General features: G+C 41.9%; 1 protein-coding gene across 1 annotated transcript in view; it reads right to left on the reverse strand.

Annotated features, from left to right (window-relative positions):
• LOC109498160 (translation initiation factor IF-2-like) overlaps window positions 1-19,585 on the reverse strand; it is a 243,517-nt gene that overhangs the window by 65,907 nt on the left and 158,025 nt on the right. Inside the window, exon 6 of the mRNA XM_045055102.1 lies at window positions 5,645-5,709. The gene's annotated coding sequence lies outside the window, so the exon portion shown is untranslated. The remainder of the gene's footprint in view (window positions 1-5,644; window positions 5,710-19,585) is intronic.

The following is a 19,585-nucleotide window of genomic DNA, read 5'->3' on the forward strand; positions in this document are numbered from 1 at the left end:
AAGCTTTTTTTTTTTAATGTTTATTATATTTATTTTGAGAGAGAGTGAGAGAGAGCACCAGCAAGGGAGAGGCAGAGAGAGAGAGAGAAAGAATCCCAAGCAGGCTCCCCACTGTTAGTGCAGAGCTCAACATGGGGCTCAATCTCATAAACCATAAGATCATGACCTGAGCTAAAACCAAGAGCTGGACACTTAACCAAATGAGGCCACTCAGGTGCCTCAAAGTGTGCAGAAACTTTTTGATTTGGTGTAGTCTCACTTACTTACTTTTGCTTTTAGGCCTTTGTTTTTGGGGCCAGATCCAAACAATCATTGCCAAGATTGATGTCAAGGAGTCTATCACCTATGTTTTATTCTAGGACCTTTAAGATTTCAGGTCTTACATTTAAGTATTTAGTACATTTTGAGTTGATTTCTGTGTATAGTGTAAGATAGGGGTCCAGTGTTATTCCTTTGCATGTGGCTGTCCAGTTTTCCCAACACAATTTAAGAGACTATCCTTTCCCCATTGTGTATTCTTGGCTCCTTTGTCATAAATTAATTAACCATATATGCATAGGTTTATCTCTGGGCTCTCTATTCTCTTCCACTGATCTATGTGTCTGTTTTCATGTCAATATCATACTGTTTTGCTTACTATAGCTTTGTAATATAGTTTGGGCCAGTTTCATCTGGTCATTCTAACAGGAGTATAGGGATATCTCATTGTTGTTTCCATTTGCATTTCCCTGATGACATCTGATGTAGAACACCTTTTCATATGCTTGTTTACCATCTGTACATCTTGGGTGAGGTGTTTCTGAGATATTTGGCCTATTTTTAAAATCATTTTGTTACTTTTCTTTCTGTTGAGTTTTAAGAATCATTTTTATATTTTGAGTAATAGTTTTTTATCAGATATGTCTCTTGCAATCATCTTTCCCAGTCTGTAGCTTCTCTTGACAATATCTTTCACAGGGTGGAATTTTTTTGTTAATTCTAATGAAATCCAGCCTAACATTTCTTTCTTTCATAGAGTACACCTTTGGTGCTGCATCTAAAAAGTTGTTGCCAAACCCTAGGTCATCTGGATTTGCTCCTAGGTTATCTTCTACAAGTTTTATAGTTGTGTGTTTCATATAGTTGTGTGTTTGTGACCCTTTTGAATTAATTTTTAGGAAGTGTATAAAGTCTGCATTTAAATTCATGTTTTTGTATGTGGCTATCCAGTTGTTCTGGGATGATTTTTTGAAAAAAACTGTCTTTGTTCCATTGTATTGTCTTTGCTCTTTGTGAAAAATCAATTGACTACATTTGTGTGGATCTATTTCTGGGCTCTCTATTCTGTTCCACTGATCAATTTGTCTATTTTTTTCACCAATACCACATTGTGTTGATTACTGTAGCTTTACAGTTAGTCTTAAATTTGGGTCTTGTCAGTCTTCCAGTTTCGTTTTCCTCCTTCAATACTGTGTTGGCTATTTTGGGTCTCAGTTTCTCCATATAAACTTTAGAATCCATTTGTCAATATCCACAAAATAATTTGCTGGGCTTATGAGTGGGATTGCATTGAATCTACAGATAAAAGTGGGAAGAACGGATATACTGACAATACTGAGTCTTCTTACCCATGAATATAGAATATTTCCCCACTTATTTAGCTCTTCTTTGATTTCTTTCATCACAGTTTCATGGGTTTCCTCATATAGATCTTATACATATTTTGTTAGATAAATACCTAAGCAATTCATTTTGAGAGATGCTAATGGAAATGGTATTGTGGTTTTAATCTCAAATTCCACTATTTCACTTCTGGTATATACAAAAGTGACTTGTAAACTAATTTTGTATCCTAAAAGTTTGCTATAATCACTTATTAGTTCCAGGATTGTTTTTATTGATTCCTTCAGATTTTCTACATAGACATTTTCTACATAGACAATCATGTCATCTGCAAACAAAGACAGTTTTATTTCTTCCATATATATATATATATATACACACATACATATTTTTCCTTTTCTTCTCTTGTCTTAGTGCATTAGCTAGAATTTCCAGTATGATGTTGAAAAGTAGTGGGAGAGGGTGAGAGAGGACAACATTGCTCCTTGTTCCTGATACTAGTGGTAAAGCTTTGGGCTTCTCACGATTAAGTATGATGTTAGCTATCGATTTGTCGTGGCTATTCCTTATCAAGTTGAAGAAGTTTCCCTCTATTTCTAATTTACTGAAAGTTTTTATCATGAATGTGATTTTGTCAAATGCTTTATCTGCATCTGTTGATATGATCATGTGATGTATTCTTCTTGAACCTACCGATACGATTTATTACATTCATTGATTTTTGAATGTTTAACCAGCTTCACATACCTGATACAAATCCCACTTAATTGCAGAATGTCTTTCTTTTTTACATTGTTGGATTTGACTTGCTGATATTTGGTTGAGGATTTTTGCATTTACATTCATGAGAGATATTAGTCTAACAGATACTGTGTCTAACAGAAATGAATACAAAATGTTCACCAAAAGATATAAGGTACTCAGAGTAATCAAAATCATAGAGACACAAAATAGAATGGTGGCTACCAGAAGTTGGAGGGAGGAGGAAATAGAGTTAGTGTTTAATGGGTATAGAGTTTCAGTTTTATAAGATGAAAAGAGTTCTGGAGATGTTTTTTGGTGATGGTTGCACAAAATTATGAATGTATTTAATACCACCGAACTGCACGCTTAAAAATGGGTAAGGTGGTAAATTTCATGTTAACCACGATTTTAAAAATTGAAAAAAAAAAGAGAAAGAGATACTAGAATGTTCAGAGAAGCACTATTTATGATAGTCCCCCAACAAGCAATTACCCAAATATCCATCAGCTATAGAGTGGATAAATTGTTGTATATTCACAGTGAAATATTATACAGCAAGTATAAAGAACAAACCATTGGGTGCCTGGGTGGCTCAGCTGGTTAAGCATCTGACTCTTGACCTTGGCTCAGGTCAAGATCTCATGGTTTGTGAGTCTGAGCCCCACGTCAGGCTGTATGCTGACAGCATAGCCCACTTGTCTCTCTTCTCTCTCTCCCCTCGCCTGCTTATGTTCCCCACCGCCACTTCCAAAAATAAAAAACAAACTATTGCTACCTGTAAAAACAAGATGTTTAGTGAAAGAAACCAGAAATGAAGGAGTACATATTGTATGATTCCACTTATATTAAATATAAAAATAGCAAACACGAATTTGTGTTCTTACAAGTCAGACTAGTATGTACCTTGGTGGGAGGGAGGGGGGAAGGTTAGTGACTGGAAGAGGGGGTAATGGGCTCTGGGATACTGGCAGTGTTCTGTTTTTAGTCTGGGTGTTGGGATGGTTAGCCTGAAAATTCAATGGGCTATACACTGATGATATGTGCACTTTGTAGTATGTAAATTATACCTCAAGAAAAAAAAATCAAAACAACAAAATTAAACACAAAAAAGTTGTTTCTATATAACTTTGCTTTATTTTACAGATGTGGAAATTGAGGCTCAGAAAGGTTAAATGATATATGTATTGTCACATGATTGTCAAGAAACAGAACTGAAAATGTCCAAGGTGTGGGGGCTGCAAGTTCTGTGCACTTTCGCCTACACATCAGAGTAACTGTTGGTTATTTCCCTAGGAGATTTAGAGGTTTTCAGTTTGTTTGTGTTGTTTTTCAGGGGGGCAAAGTGAGAGTGAGTAGTGGGAACCAGTGCAGAGGAAGTGGACCCATGAGCAATATATGTAAAGCACCTTGGTCAGAGCTCAGCACATAGTAGAGCCTTAAAAAACACTACTTTTCACTCACACACATCCCCCTTTCGAGGGAAATGACATGGAGAGAATGTTGAGTGCTGCTGGCTTTGGGGTGGACACTGCTCACTCCAGGGCAGTGACTAGCCTAGAGTCTTAGGCTTCTGTGCTGAAGCCTCTTGTCTCCACCGCCAGGGCAAACTCTCCTGGGGGTGAGCAAGTGAAGCGAAGGCTTCTGGTTTAGGCTAGTATTCCTTGTTTCCTTCTGGGCAAGCAAGGAGCTGACCTGTGCGGTAGAGACCCAGTGTGGGAAGGAAGGGGGGTGGTCCTGATACCTCGATGTCCAAAAAGTGTGTGTGTGTGTGTGTGTGCGCACGCGTGTGTAAGGAGGTGGGCTCCTTTATGCGTCCTGCACTGACATTCTTGCTTGTCACTTCTTTTGTGGTGTCTGAGTCAATCTGGGCAGGGTAGAGGGTACACACTGATTTCTGCTTAGACAAAAGACAACCGTGTGCTCTAAGCTGCTCAGCACCCTTAGAAACCTGTGTTTTCAGGTCTGGAAGCTAGCGTTGTCCCTTTACCCAGATGGGCAGCAAAGGTTTTCCCAGGAAGCATCCCTGCCAGCCATGGATTTCACATCATGACAGCGACACCTTGTGGCCTAGCGTGAAAGTCCAGCCCGCCCCCTTCTGTATTGGCTCTGGGACCGAGGGGAGGAGTTTAAGGAGGTTCCAGACCCTGCTCTTTACACACCGCTTCCAGGAGTCCTTAATCCCTACGCTGCCAGTTCCGTACAACTCAGCTCTTAATCACATCCTGTCCTGGGTTGCTCTCTGTTTCATGTGTAATCATTTAAAATCATTTTGTCCACCAAATTAGACTAAGGTTTTGGGGCTGGAATTATTGGAATCACAGAGCTTTTAGAGTTGGATGGGAATTTAGGGTCTTCTAATCTGACTCGTGGGTTTTTCAGATGGGAAACAAAGATGCTGGCGGGGGGAGGGGGGGCGGTAAGGGGAATTGCCCAGCTACTTAAAAGGGAGGTTTGGACCCGGTCCCCAATCCCCTGAACACTTCCAGTCCAGTGCTTTCCATGGCACCGTGCTATTTGTTTGTGTCACCCAGAGTGCTTGCACATAGTAGGGACCTGGCGTACAGTGAGTACTCCATAGATACCACCTGACTGACAGATCTTTGCTCTCTCCACCCTACTTGCCTCCAAAGTGAGTTTTCAATTGTCATCTGGACCATCTTCCACTTCTGGGCCTCTTGAGAGTTCTGATCGATTAAAGTAGCCACTTTTGCCATAGTAGGCCATTGTCATCTCCATTTATAAAGCACACAGTGTGGATTCAGGAAAGAGGAAATGAAAAAGAGATACACAATTTGAAGTAAAAGTCCCAATGCCAGCCATCCAATCAGATCAGCGGCTACAGTAGACTCCATAGGCTCTAGCTCAGTCCTTCTCAAACTTAGATGTGCATCTAAATTCCTGGGAATCTTGTCATATGTTACGATTCAGTAGGCCTGGGGTGGGACCTGAGCTTTTGCATTTCTAACAGGCTCCTAGATGTTGCTGATTCTGTCTTCCGAGGAACAGGGATGTAGGTAACTACCCTACCCTGACCCAGGGCTTCTCAGAGAGTCACTAGCCCAAACTGAACCTCTCCTTCCACCTCAGCCCCGCTGACTGTGGCTTCAGGAAAAAGGGAAAGGAGCTAAAGCAATGGTGAACATCGTAGTCCCTCAGTGAGTCATTCCAAGTCCCTTTCCTCACCCTACTCCCCCTCTTCTACCCAAGATTCTGCTGTCAGACAGTCTGGAAAGAGGCAAGGTTGAACCTGACGAAAACACTGCACGGAAAAGGGAAGATAGACTTGCTGTTGACATACCTTACAGTTTTCCTGAGGAATAGCCTTGCTTGGTTGCCATGTTGTATCTAGGTGCTGTGACACCCCTATAAGGCAAAGAGTTCTCTTTTTAATCATAACATATATTTCAATTTATATTTCAATTTAGTTTAATTATAAGATATATTTCTCGATTACGCATATTTTCAATTTTACTATTCTCTTCCCACCACTAAACACACCAAAAAAAAAAAAAATCATTAATGCTAAATCAAAGAAAGGAAGGAAATGGGAATTTACTAAATCACTACTTATTACCAAAATTATGATGAATATTTTTATGCATAACTCACTTAATCCTCACAATGGCCTCACAAGATCGTGTTATTACCCTATGCTATAGATGAGGACAGTAAAGCTCTGAGAGGTTGCATAAATTACCTAGGATCACCCAGCAGTGTTAGGAGCACAGATAAGTTTGGTTGAAAAGTTTCTTTCCACTATAATGATAATAGAAACTAATATTTGTGCGTACCATGGACCAGACACTGTTCTAAGCATATACATTGATTTACATAATCTTCACATCAACCTTAGGAGGCAGATACTATAATCACTCCTGTTTTACAGATGAAGAAACCAAGGCATAGAAAAGGCCAAATTACTGGCTGACGTTCACACAGCTAATAAATGATGGAGCTGGTATTTCAATCCAGACAGCCTGGCTCCAGAAAACTACTCTCAAACACCATTCTATATTGTCTAACAATTCCCAACCAATTTTTTAAATCTCACGATTGAGTGGAAATTGCCTCCCCCATTGTTATGTCACCCTTTCTTTCTCAGTGTATCCTCCTCCCCCCAGAAAAATCCCATTTACCACACTAGTAAACGCCTATATATTTGTTTTTCAACTGGGATTGCCTAGGGCTTTGGACTCTCTTTGTATCTGGCAAAGGCTGGAATCTCCTTGAAGAACCTTCCTCTCCACTGGCTGGAAGGTGGAGTCGGAAAGAGTTTGGAGAGTCATGTGCTTCTCCATTGACTAATCATTCTATCCCACCTTGTCCAGCTGGCCTAAGAGGGAAAGCAAAAAGATGAGGTTGGCTGCCAAACTGAACTCCTACAATCTGGCCCTATAGGAGTCCACTCTATAGACACAGTAAATGGTGGGTATGTACACAGGACTCTTTCCCTACTGACTGGGAATGTTTTGTCACTCTATTATTTTTTAACTTATTTCCTACATACCTATCACACTCCTGCGTCTTGTTTTCCTGCCTGAAGGACTCCCGTGAGTGTAAGTAATTCCATATTTCTGTGTGTACAGAAGTTGCAGCCTTGTATACCCATCCTGGCTCTTCCCTAGCTGTGGGACTATGGGCAGGTTATCTGAGCTTTTTTGAACTTTAGTTTTCTTACCTGTAAAATGGGGACAATGAAAATCTACTTCAAAGGATTGCTGCAGAGGATTAATAATTGATCATAGGTCTACTAACTGTAGCTATTTATTAATACAATTTATAAATACATTCCTTCTGAGAAAATGAACCCCTTGAATGAATATAAAGAAAGGTTGAGAAGGCCGACCTGACAGACCCCAAACTAACAAATAACTCCCTTAACTTCTTTAAAAGATGCACATCTAGATATTTATTATTTTGGGTAAGAACTGGGTAAAAAGAGAACATTAAAGGTTATGGGAAGGCTCCCAGGACAAGCTTCCTCAACATTGTATCTTTGCGGGGGGCTAGGCTAACTCAGCAACTGATGGTAGAACAAGTCTCTCAAACTCTCCTTCGCCTCAACCATGACACAGCTCTGAATTCAAGCCTAAAGCTTTCCATTGGAAACTTCTAGAATGACAGGATCTCTCTCTCTCTCTCTCTCTCTCTCTCTCTCTCTCTCTCTCTTTGTGAGGGGGTGGGAGGAAGAAGAGGAGCACTTTCTATGAGCAGAGCAAGGTAATTTATTTTGTTGTTGCTTTTGGAGAGAAAGCTGTTATTGAAGGAACTTAAGGTACTGTGGTAATATGAGTGTGGCTACTGATAAGACTGAAATCTTTGGAAAGAAGAAACAAAATCTGAAAGTAGAAAATAGTTTTTCTTGTCTCTGAAAGGATAATAGACACTAAAATAAGATGATTGGTTTTTATTGGTCTTTTTTATGCTTGTTGTGTCTAATGAATGGGGTATTTGTCTTGAAAACCAATTTATTCTCCAAATCAAGATACATCTGGTTTATTGATTGCAACATCCCTGCTTTTTTTTTAATGGGTTGTGTTTGACTTATAAAATTAAAATAAAATACAATTAACATCATCCATATGCTCAATGCAATGAACACATAACTTGGAAGTTTTAAACTCCTGGGACTGGGTTTCTAATGTGATTACAATGGGTCATAAAAGTGGGTGAGAGAACTAGTTTCCCAAGTTAGGGTGTCTATTTACCATCTACTGGCGTCTATGACACTTTGGAGTAAGACAATAATCATCTGGGAAGAAATGACTACTGTTGACTCATCAATCCATCAACTTTGCACTAATGACAGTGCCTCAGTTTCCCTATTTTATAAAGTGAAGACTGCCTCTCTGGAGTGTTTGGAAAGCTGGCGGAGATAATAGTCTTTGAGTGCTTTGAAAATACAGAATATATTATAAATGCTAAATAATAATAATAACAATAATAATAGGGAGTCTTTAATAACAGGGGTCCTTTAATAATACTCATCAAGTATAATAACATTACAAACCAGTGGGAACAAGACAGTGTGCGTCTCTGTCTTCTTAATCATTAGTTTGTATCATGGGAAATTGGTGGGGGATTGGCCCCTCGTTCTAGTTGCTCATGGTGCCTCAGGAGGCAGAACCCCTCAGTAAGGCATCTGCTCTCTCCTGGAGTCTCCAGTAACGCTTGGTTGCCGTTAGGAAGACACATGCACACGCAATTGGAAGGTGGAGAGGACACAGGCATTACACTTCAACTCCTATGCCCTGAGAACATGATTTTTAAATGTCCATTGCTAACTGGTTGGGGAAAGAAGGAAAGGTACTTGGAGACCCAAGAAAGTCGTAGGCAGGGTGGTCTGGCCTATGCACCAGTGTGGCCACCCAATCCTGCCACGAGATGGCGACAATCCAGCTGGAAACGCATGCCCGGGGGTGGCCCTGTCGGTTTCCAAGCGAGAAAGGGCTTCCTCTCTCAGACACAAAGGGATCTTTCGAGCCTGAAAAAGGCATCTGGGGGGACTACGAGCGGGACTGAGTGCCTTTGCTGCGACTAAGTCTTCCCGGAGAAAAAGTAGGCAGCTTTCTTTTCGTCCCCCCGTGGGTTTCTACGTCATGGGACTGAAACGCTTGGGGGGATATTGTGAAAAAGCGCCCAAGAAAATTCCAGGTTTGACCTCTCCCTCTGCCCAGAGGCCGTCCAGCTGCTTTCCGGACCGGCGACATTCCCGGGATTCCGGCAGGGGGAGCGGGTGCTTCCCGGGGCGGGGCGCAGGCAGCTCTGCTGTGCTCCCGCCTTCCCCGGCCCTGGAGCCGACTGGGCACTCGGTTGGGACCTGAGCTGGGCAGGGCGAACCCCACTGCTGTGGCCCCGGTGCCTTGGAGGCTCAGGACCCCGAACCGGAGCACCAAGAGGCTGTATTCCTAAGCTCTGGAGCCGGGCAGCAGCCGCAAAGGAACCCGCTCCTCTCCCACTGCACTTTTGCCTGGGAAAAGTCCGCAGGCCTTCCTGGGTTGGGGGCGGGGGTTCTCTTTGTTTTCTTTTCTTTTGTTTCGTTTTGAATGTAAGGAACCGCCACACCCGCGTTTGTCTCGGGCTAGAGTAAACTTGCTTTGAAACGTGGAACTATTGGGAAACACAGATTCCGATCTCCAGGTTCCAGAGAATGAGGTGCCAAGCGAGGTGTATGGAACCCTGCTGGGCTGCAGAGCCCTGGGCCTGGCCAATCTGGCCTCCATCTTCCAACCCTAGGCTTGACTGTGTCAGCCGTGGTCAGACCCCTACTCCTCCAGCCCAGGTCTTGGCCAGCTCTGACGAGCCCGGGTGGGAAGCCGAGAACAACAGGCTCGCTAGTCCCTGACTGGCCTCAGCCTACCACTTATCTGCTCACCCTTCTGGGGTTGGGGTGGGGGTGATGGTAACAGTGAGCACTGATTGAGCAGGTGCCACGCACAATTACCTCATTTAAAGCTCGCACATTATTACCATCTCCATTATACAGATGAGAAAACCAAGGCTTAGGGATGCTGAGTAATCTGCCCAAAGCTACACAACTCTTGACTAGTGAAATTGGGATTTGAATCCAGATCTACATTTCTCCAAAGCACTAGGCAGTAGTACCTCCTTAGTTAGTTCCTACAGCCAAACTGGGAGAGAGTGGCTCAAGTATAGACATACTTGGTGCTATGATTGTGCTTACACAGTGGGGCAGACAACCAGGGATATTTTGGACTCTTTGCTTTTAAATGTGTGCTGTAGAATTGGACTAGTCTAGCTTGCCGTCTTTCCTTCCTCACCCAAATGTTTACTGAGTGTATATTATATACTAGGCACTTTTCTAGGCACCGAGACATTGCAGTGAGCAAGACAGACCACACTTACTATGTAACCTTAGGCAAATTGCTTAATGTGCGAGTTAGTAATTGATTCGCATCCCAACCCACCCTCTGTATGTGACTTTGAAATGCTGCAGCTGGAACTCTGCAAACATTTCTCTTTTGTTGCTGCTCCTGTTAAGTTTTGCCAATAGGGACGCTAGAGGGGGCTTAAGGTAGGAGGAGGAAGGACACACTCGTTGGTTGGCTCGCTATTCCTGTCAACCTCCCCCAAAGCGTTGGTGGTAGGTTCTGGCCTCCGGTTGCCTTCAGCACCCCCATGCAGCATCATTGCGTCCCCTCAAGGAGGTGACTCCCCCCACCCCCACCTCCTCCCGCCATAGTCTGAGCCCAGGCTCTGAGCCCCTCCTCTGAGCTCCTAGATTTTCATAAGCCTACCTCTTTCCTTTGTTTCCCAGTCCTGGGGTGGTAGCCGCTTTCTCCATTCACTATTTCTGCGTTACTTTAATGTTCCCCTCCCCCTTTTTAAGTTCATTTATTTATTTTGAGAGAGACAGAGAGAAAGAGAGGGAGAGCAAGTTGTGCACACATGAGAGGAGGAGGGGCAGACAGAGGTAGAGACAGAATCCTAAGCAGGCTCTGTGCTGCCAGTGCAGAGCCTGATGAGGAGCAATGTTCCCTCCCCCCACTCCCCACCCCAGTCCTCCAATCCTATAACCAGTGGTGTGATGGTGAATATTTAATAACCAGCTCTCCAGAAAAACAAAAACAAAAAGAACCCTGATTTGTAATTTTCATGATTGCTGATTTTCATAAATAAATAATTTACTGTGGATAATTTTCAACTACCAACATGACATCACTGGAGTTAAGCTGGTACTGATGAGGGATAGAAGCAGAAAAACATTTACCTTTAGCCCAGAAGTCTGACTTATAGTTGCGATAATGATCAAATAGTTGCTGGCTTCTACATTCTTAAAGGGTCACATGACTGCCTGTACATCTCACCCATAGTTAACATTGAGCTGAATGATAAGCACTGGAGAAATCTTGCAAAAGTAGTTTTAAGAGTAGAAATTCGCAGAAGACATTTATGATCTAATACTCATTGCACGTCCCCTTCCCCTTGAGCAGTAAGCATATAACCACCAGGTTCATACAGCAAAAGTGCAACTCTTTCTGCCCACTGGTCCTATCCCTGTGCCATAATGAAAACACCTTTTTGCACCAAAAATGTCTCAAGAATCCTTTCTTGACCATTCCCTCCCGACCCCACATCAGTATGAGCAGTTCCAGTATACAAATGCCTGCAGCCAATTCCCTATAATAAATTCTCTCTGTTGAAGGACCTAGTTTGCTTTCTGTTTTTATGACTGGGCCCCAACTTAAGCTTCTGAGCTTAGTTTTTTTTGTTTTTGTTCGTTTGTTTTTAATTGTAAAATAGAACTACTACCATTTCTTCCATCTAACTCACAGAGTTGTTGGCATTATATGAGACAATACAAATAAAACACTCTGAAAACTACTTCTAAGAATTTGGTAGTCTAACACAATTCCTGGACGTTTCTGCTAGAAGGATATAAAGCTGGGATGAAGAAAGTCAGCAAAATATTTTAGTGACAGCTCACAGAAGTGTTCCAGGTGATTTTAGAACCTAGGGTGACCTCAGACCAGGTGTGGAGCCTGGTGACTCAAAATCAGCAGTGGTCATGGTAGTAACTGGGTTACAATATTACAACGTGTGTGTGTGTGTGTGTGTGTGTGTGTGTGTGTGTGTGTGTGCTTTGTTTTCCAGTGACCCTCGGACTGAATATTGTGCAAATCAAGAAAGTACACAAAGCCAAGGGGAAAACAATTGAAGTCATCAAACTACCACCACATGTGCAGGGCAGCATATATACATTGTACCACTCAATTGTATAAAGGAAAGGAAACTTCTTATTTTCCCTTAGCTGATCTATTTTTCCCATCAAGCTCCCTACCCAGGAATAGTAAGAGGAAGAAACAATCTTTAAACTTGCAAATCACCAGTATCTCTATTTGTGCCATCTAAATAATCTCTTTTGAATGACCCCAAGTTTACATAAATGCTTAGTTCTCCCACTTCCTCTCCCACCCCTTTTCAAGATGATGTTTCAGGTTATGTGGAAGTTTATATGACTTCATGGCACCAGAAGAGAAGATTCAGATCCACTGAGTGACCTCTGCTTCCTAGCCTGGCCCCTAGACTGGCCTCATCTAGTCTTTTGTCTCTCACTGGCACCCATACCTAGAGTCTGATTTTTTAAAAGCACTACCTACTGAGGCATCTTCATCCTGACTTGAGACTGGTTATTCCATCAGGCCTTTGCCCCTTTGTGTTGCCTTGCTAAGGTGCTTGGGAACTGCTAGATTCTCCGTATGCCACACACAGGCTGTAGGGATCCAATTATGCTTCTCTGCTCGCCTGTCCTCTCTGAGATCACACCATCATGCCCCCTCCCTGTTGGATGTAGAGAAGATAAAGACTGGGCTCCTAGAAGCCTAGGGTTATACCATGCCTGGAGAATGGAGTAATTGAATCCTAGTGATTTGAGCACCTCAGCACCTAACCAGTTGTCTCTACAGTCTCCTCATCTTGAGGCTCAGCTGGGAAGGAGAGTTTAGATCCCTGGCATTGGCTTCTGACCATCTCTATCTCCCTTTGGATCTTATGTCTCTCCTTTCACACACTTCTACCTCTTCAGAATGAACAATCCTTATCATAGTCTCCTATCCTAGCTATTAGCCATAGCTAATAATAAAGTGCCCTCGGGGACACCATGCTTCATGGCTAAATGGCTGAAGGAGTATCTGTCTTCTCTACACTATGGAAGAAACTCTGGTTAATATGGGAGCCTCAATAAAACTAGGAACTATGGGTTATAAAGGGTGAAAATATTCCAAAATATTGTTCACATTATACATACATATTTCAATACAATAATCAACAAAAATAGAGCACAGTAACATTCTCACCAATGTTCAACCAAGAATAAAGTGTATTTTTATAGTTAAAAAATCCTGGGTCCCTCTGCTTACTAAAGTCATGCATTCTTATTGTAAAACAAATAAACAAAACAACCCAAAAATATATTTCTAAATGTTCAGTGAAGGGAGGAAAGTTCCTCAGTTCTGGGTTGGCCAAGGGCCAATGTTCGTAGAACAGCACAACCTACAATGAGATTCTTCCCTTAGAAAGTGCCAGCATCTGTTCAGGGGCTAACCAAGTATTATTCCTTTTAAGTCACTGGGACTCTTCTAATCTTCCTTTTGAGAATCACGGTCCAGCAAGGATATTTTCCCTTGAGTTGGGGAATTATGAGCTAAAGAAAAAGAATGTGGCCTGGGGGCCAGGCTGAAAGGTGGGATGAGGCATAGGGGAATCACAGATGCAAAGTGCATACAAAATGTGTGTCTCTGGCTGTTTCCTTCCTTACTTACTTTTTACACAAATAGTGAACATTTATTTTTCGCCAGACCCTATATTTCTTCCTATACCAAGATGAGAAGCAGTCCTTGTCCTCAAGAAAGACATCAAAACATATATTTCAGTACAGCAGTAGGAGCCCCAAAGCATGGCTTGGGGGAAGTGGTGGGCATAATATCATCTATTCCAACTTCTACTCTTTGACAACACCAAATGCTGACAGGATTGTGGAGCCACAGTAACTCTCCTTTATTGCTGGTGGGAATACAAAATGGTACTGCCACTTTGGAAGACAATTTGGCAGTTTTGGTTTCTTTGTTTTGTTTTTTTTTACTAAACTAAATGTACTCTACCATTTGATCCAAGTAGTCATGCTCCTTGATATTTATCCAAATGAGTTAAAAAATTATGTTTATGCAAAAACCTGCACACAATTGTTACAGAAGCATTCTTAGAAGCAATCAAGATGTCCTTCTGTATGTGAATGGATAAATAAACTGTAGCACATTAATACAATGGGATATTATTGAGCAATAAAATGAAATGAGTTACTGACATTTCTACCAGGAAGATGTACAAATGGATAGCAAGTACATGAAAAGATGCTCAACATTGCTAATTATTAAGGAAACGCAAATCAGGGGTGCCTGGGTGGCTCAGTCGGTTGAGCCTCTGACTTTAGCTCAGGTCAAGATCTAGCAGTTCATGAGTTCAAGCCCCATGTCAGGCTCTGTGCTGACAGCTCAGAGCCTGGAGCCCGCTTCAGATTCTGTGTCTCCCTCTCTCTCTGCCCCTTCCCTATTCACATTCTGTCTCTGTCTCAAAAATAATAAAAACATTTAAAAAAAAGGAAATGCAAATCAAAACTGCTAGAAGATATCACCTCACACCCATTAGGATGTTCACTATTAAAAGAAAAATTTAGGCGTGCCTGGGTGGCTCAGTTGGTTGAGCGTCCAACTTTGGTCCAGGTCATAATCTCACGGTTCACGGGTTTGAGCCCTGTGTCGGGCTCTGTGCTGACACTCAGAGCCTGGAGACTGCTTCAGATTCTGTGTCTCCCTCTCTGTTCCTCCCCTGCTCTGACTCTGTGTGTCTCTCTCTCTCAAAAAATAAAGATAAAAAAAAATTAAAAAGAAAAACTTACAGAAAATAACAAGTGTTGGTGAGGATGTGGGGAAATTGAAACACTTGTGCACTTTTGGTGGGAATGTAAAATAGTGCTATGGAAAGCAGTATGGGAGTTCCTCAAGAAATTAAAAATAGAGTTAACTTATGATCCAGCAATTACACTTCTGGGTGTATACCCCAAACAACTGAAAGCAGGGTCACAAAGAGATATTCTACACTCATGTTCATTGCAGCAGTATTCACAAGATCAAAAAGGTGGAAGCAGCCCATGTGTCTAATGATGGATGGATGGGTAAGCAAAATAAATGCAATAGTATTGAGCCTTAAAAATGAAGAAAATTCTCTCATCAGTTACAACGTGGATGAACTCTGAGGACATTATATTAAGTGAAATAAGTCAGTCACAAAAAGACAAATCCTATAGGGTTCCACTTACATGAGGTACCTAGGGTGGCCAGATTCATAGAGACAGAAAGTAAAAGGGTGGTATCCAGGAGCTGGGGGGGAGGAGGGGAGAATGAGGAGTTATTTAATGGGTACAGAGTTTCAGTTTTGCAGGATAAAAAGAGCTCTGGAGATTGGTTGCACAGCATTGTGCATGTACTTACCACTACTGAACCATACGCCCAAAAATGGTTAGAATAGTACATTTGTATTAAAATAGTACATGTATTTTAATACAATTTTTAAAAATTCAGCAGCAGTGGTCCAGGCGATAGATGCATTAGTAATCATATTAGGTATCAAAAGCCTCTGGGTTTTGTTCAAGAAATGAAAAAAAGAAACTGGGATCAGGCAGACTGAAGTGTGATGCATCAACCATGTCATCTGTTATTTAGGGTTTTTTTACACACACAGACAGTTTTTGCTGACCTCTGGATTTGCCTAGGGTGACCAGAATAAGATCATCTGTATTAAAATTATCAACGCAAAAGAAGAAAGACTTTAGAAAGAGCTAAAATAAGGAAGCTGACATATGCCATATAACAACTTGCACACAAGTGGTGAAAGGCCAGAGGGCCACAAGTCCCAAGAAAAAAATGGACTCTAAAATCTACAGTTAGGAAGTATATCCATAAGAAGAGAAAGTAGCAAGAATATCCTTCCTGGGTAGGAGGAAGGAATTAGCCAGCTCTAGGATACTTTCCCAGGACCTACTCATTCCTCTGCATTATTTTTGAACAACTTATGAATGAGCCACAATACTCATTTGAGCTAAAATATAACCACCACCACCACCACCACCACCACCACCACCACCACCAAAAAAGATTTGTATACTTGAGAACCAGAGGGGAAAATGATGAAAATAGAAGGAATGACTATAAAATACTATGACTCACCCCCCCCCCCAATAAAGAAATAGAATGTTATGTATCCAAATGAACATTGTCCTTTTTGAAAGAAATCAATCTGAACTTCTTGGATGCATTTGCTACTCATTCCACAAATTCTACCCTTGCTTGTGTCCGGCTTCTTCAGGAACTCTTATACTGGCATTTGCTTTCAGTGGTAGCAAACTGTCTCTTGGAGGTCAGCTTGAGTTTTATAACTGCGCCGTTTATGTTCTCCATCAACTTAGTAAGCTGAACTACATTTCCCAGAATGGCCTTCTGGGTACTGCTGGTTCAGGGTTGGTCATGAGAGAATTTGCAGGTTAGCACAGGGTATCAAGTGTCACTGCAGCTTGCACACATTGTTGTTGGTCCATGGGGCTCCCCTTGTGGACCTGGTGCAGCAGCAGGGTTCAGAGGAGCTGCCAAGGCACTGCTGCCCCAGGTCTCTGACTCTAGGGTCAGACACCAGACACAGGTACAGCTCTGGGGCAAAGCTCCTTCTGCAGGTGGCAGTAGAGAGAGACCCACATGGGGTTCAGTTTGTCCTCATTCTCTCACACCTCATGTCAGATTTCCTTCCGGACTGCTGGCCCTGCTGGTCTAAAGAAACCTCAGGCCCACCCCAGATGCAGAGGCAACAGGCATCTTCACCTCTCATAACTGTGTAAAGTCTAAGTCCCTCAATCTATATCACTCATAGTGGTTCTGCTTTTCTGATCGAACATGCTATTACAATTACATATAAAAGTCATTCAGAGGCAGAGTCTGAAAAAGAACGTGGATGAGCAAGCTGAATAAATTTGTTTGGGCCCAAACAAATTTGTTTGGGTTATAATGAACAAATCTATTTCTTATACAGTTCATAAGATAGATCTAAAGCCCTTTCCAGAGAAGAGTTCTATGATTATTTTGAATAAAGATAATTTGGAAGGATAATGTTCATTTGTATGTTCTTTGCAATGTTTGTGTACACCATCTCCTTTTTATTTTTTATTTTTATTTTATTTTTTTATTTAAAAAATTTTAAATTATTTTTATTATTTTATTTATTTTTGTATTTTCTTACTTTATTTTATTTTTTTAACATCATCTCCTTTTTTATTTGTTTATAGCCACTCTTCCTTATATTTGGGTTTACAAAAGGATGAGGTAACCCATAGTAGGTAACAGCACACAGTGAAACAGAGAATGCAATCAAGTAACAGACTATGTAGTACCTGCTTAGGACGTTGTGGAATCTTAAGGAAATGGGAGGGTCTGGATGAGCCAGGGAAAGCTTCAGAGAGCAGGTGAGATGTGATTGAAACAGGAGTGGAAATTTAGGCAGGGAATGAGCATAAGCTGAAGTTCAGAGGTGATGTGGTATAGGGAGATAAACCAACTGATCATCTCGAGTGAATGTGAATTTGGGGAGTAAGATTTATCCATCTCCCTCTTACTGACAGAATCAAAATCAAACTTCTGCCTGAGACGTGATCTCCTCTATATCTGGGCCTTGCTTATTCTTTAATCTCATTTCACCTTTCTCATCCTTAAAACTGCCTTCCATTTGTGTTAAAGAACTTGAATTGCTTTAACATTCACTTGTTCAGTCAACAGATTTGAATCCCTACCATGTGCCAGGCACTGGCTAGAAGGTGAGGGTATGGGCCCTGCCTTCATAAAACTCATGATCTAATGAGGGGCAGATACATAAACAGGCAATTATAATGGAGCATGAGAGTGTGATGAGGGCAGTTATGGGGTGAGGGTCAAGGAAGACTACCACAGAAGAGACTTTAAAGCTGAGACCTGAATGATGAGTAAGTCAGCTAAGTTGAGAAGGGGGCAGAGAGGCCAGAAGAGTTGGGGAAGGGATAGCAGCCTGTGCAAGGGCATGAGGATTCAGAGAGCATGTGAATCTTCACTGAGACAGCATGTGGGATCACTGAGTAATCTCCTATGGTTAGAGGCTGAAGTCTGAGAGCAAGCAGGGGGCAGATCATGCAGGGCCTTGTGAACCATATTAAAAAGTCTAGGCTTTAGCTGCAGGAAAGTGGTGATGAGGAGCATGTGCATTTGACTTTTGTTTTAGAGAGATCATTCTGGCTATAAAGTAGAAAGAGGGTTGGGTTGGTGGGGAGGAGGGCAATATTAGAAGATGACCAATTAGCAGGTTAGCTGGGAAGAAAGGATGTGTAAACCAGCCTAGAGGCAGGGAAAATGGAGGAAAGCAAATGATTTCAAGAGATATTTAGGAAATTGAATGAACAGGACTAGGGGCTTTGCTGACTGGGTGATAGTGGATGTAAGGGAGCAAAAGGGAGGAATTAGGGACATGTCCAGGAGGGGGCTTGGGAGGAGTGGATGATAAGGACCCTGGTTCTGGACTTGTGAATCTAAGGCAATCGTGGGCCACGTCAGCAGCAATCAAGCAGGATATAGAACTCAGGGGACAGGTGATGCCTGGAACCTCCATACAGAGATGACACATAGAATGACTGAGACAGGGGGTTATGAAATGAAAACAAGGAAGGCACAGAGACAAACCCGAGGAACAGCATATTTAGGACAGAAGCAGGAAAGGATCCAGCATGGAAGACTAAGAAGATAGGACTGAAACTGTAGGAAGCCCAGTAGGGTGGAGTCATCCACATACAAAGAAGAAAGTAGTCAAGAAGAGTCTTCTCTTCCAAGAAGCTGAAAAGAACAAGGGTGGTATTAATTAGGATTCTTTGGCTACAGATAACAGAGACCAACTTAAGTTAGCTCAGAAAAAGGAGAAGATAGATTATAAGAGAACAGGAGTGTCACATAGACTCAAGAGCAGGAAGGTCTGCAGGTAAGACCTTAAAACTTTTACCATCCTTGCAGCTTTTCTCAGCATATCTGATGTCCTCTCTTTTTGCAGATATCTTTCTTTCCTTGGCTCATGAGGCTACATAGGAACTGGAAGATGGTCACCATATGGTTTTGAGGGTACAGATTGTCTAGTCAAAGACTTGCCCAGACTAAACTAGAATCTCAGTTCTTGAGACAGGGTAGGGAAGAGAGGGGACAGAAAGAGGGAAGGAAGGAGAGAGGAAGGGAAGAGAAGAAAGTAGGATATGAGGAAGGGGGTAGAGAGAAGGAGAGGAAGGGAAAAGCAGAGAAAGAAAGAAGGAAAGAATCTGATTTTCCTAGAACAGGTTCAGGTTTAGTTATCTGTGGCCAGAGGGAAGGATCTCAAAATATAAACTAGGCTCCTAGGGGTCTGTCCTGATTGGGAAAAAGGGTGGTTAAAGGAGATATTGTAAGATAGGCAAATAATCTAAATTAAGGTTTCTATTACAAGAACTAAAAAATATCTTGGGATTTTGAAGCTAAAATGTACTTGTTGACCTTGGCAAGAGCAGTTTCTATGGAATGACTTTAAATCTGCAGTGGGCTGAGAGATGGTTGAAATAAAAGTGAAGTCAATGCATAGAGAGGACTCTTTCAAGGCCACAGTGAAGAGCCTTACAGAGAGTGGGTGTTGAGGGTTT

This window comes from Felis catus, chromosome A3 (assembly GCF_018350175.1).
Source record: "Felis catus isolate Fca126 chromosome A3, F.catus_Fca126_mat1.0, whole genome shotgun sequence".
Taxonomy (NCBI): Eukaryota; Metazoa; Chordata; class Mammalia; order Carnivora; family Felidae; genus Felis; species Felis catus.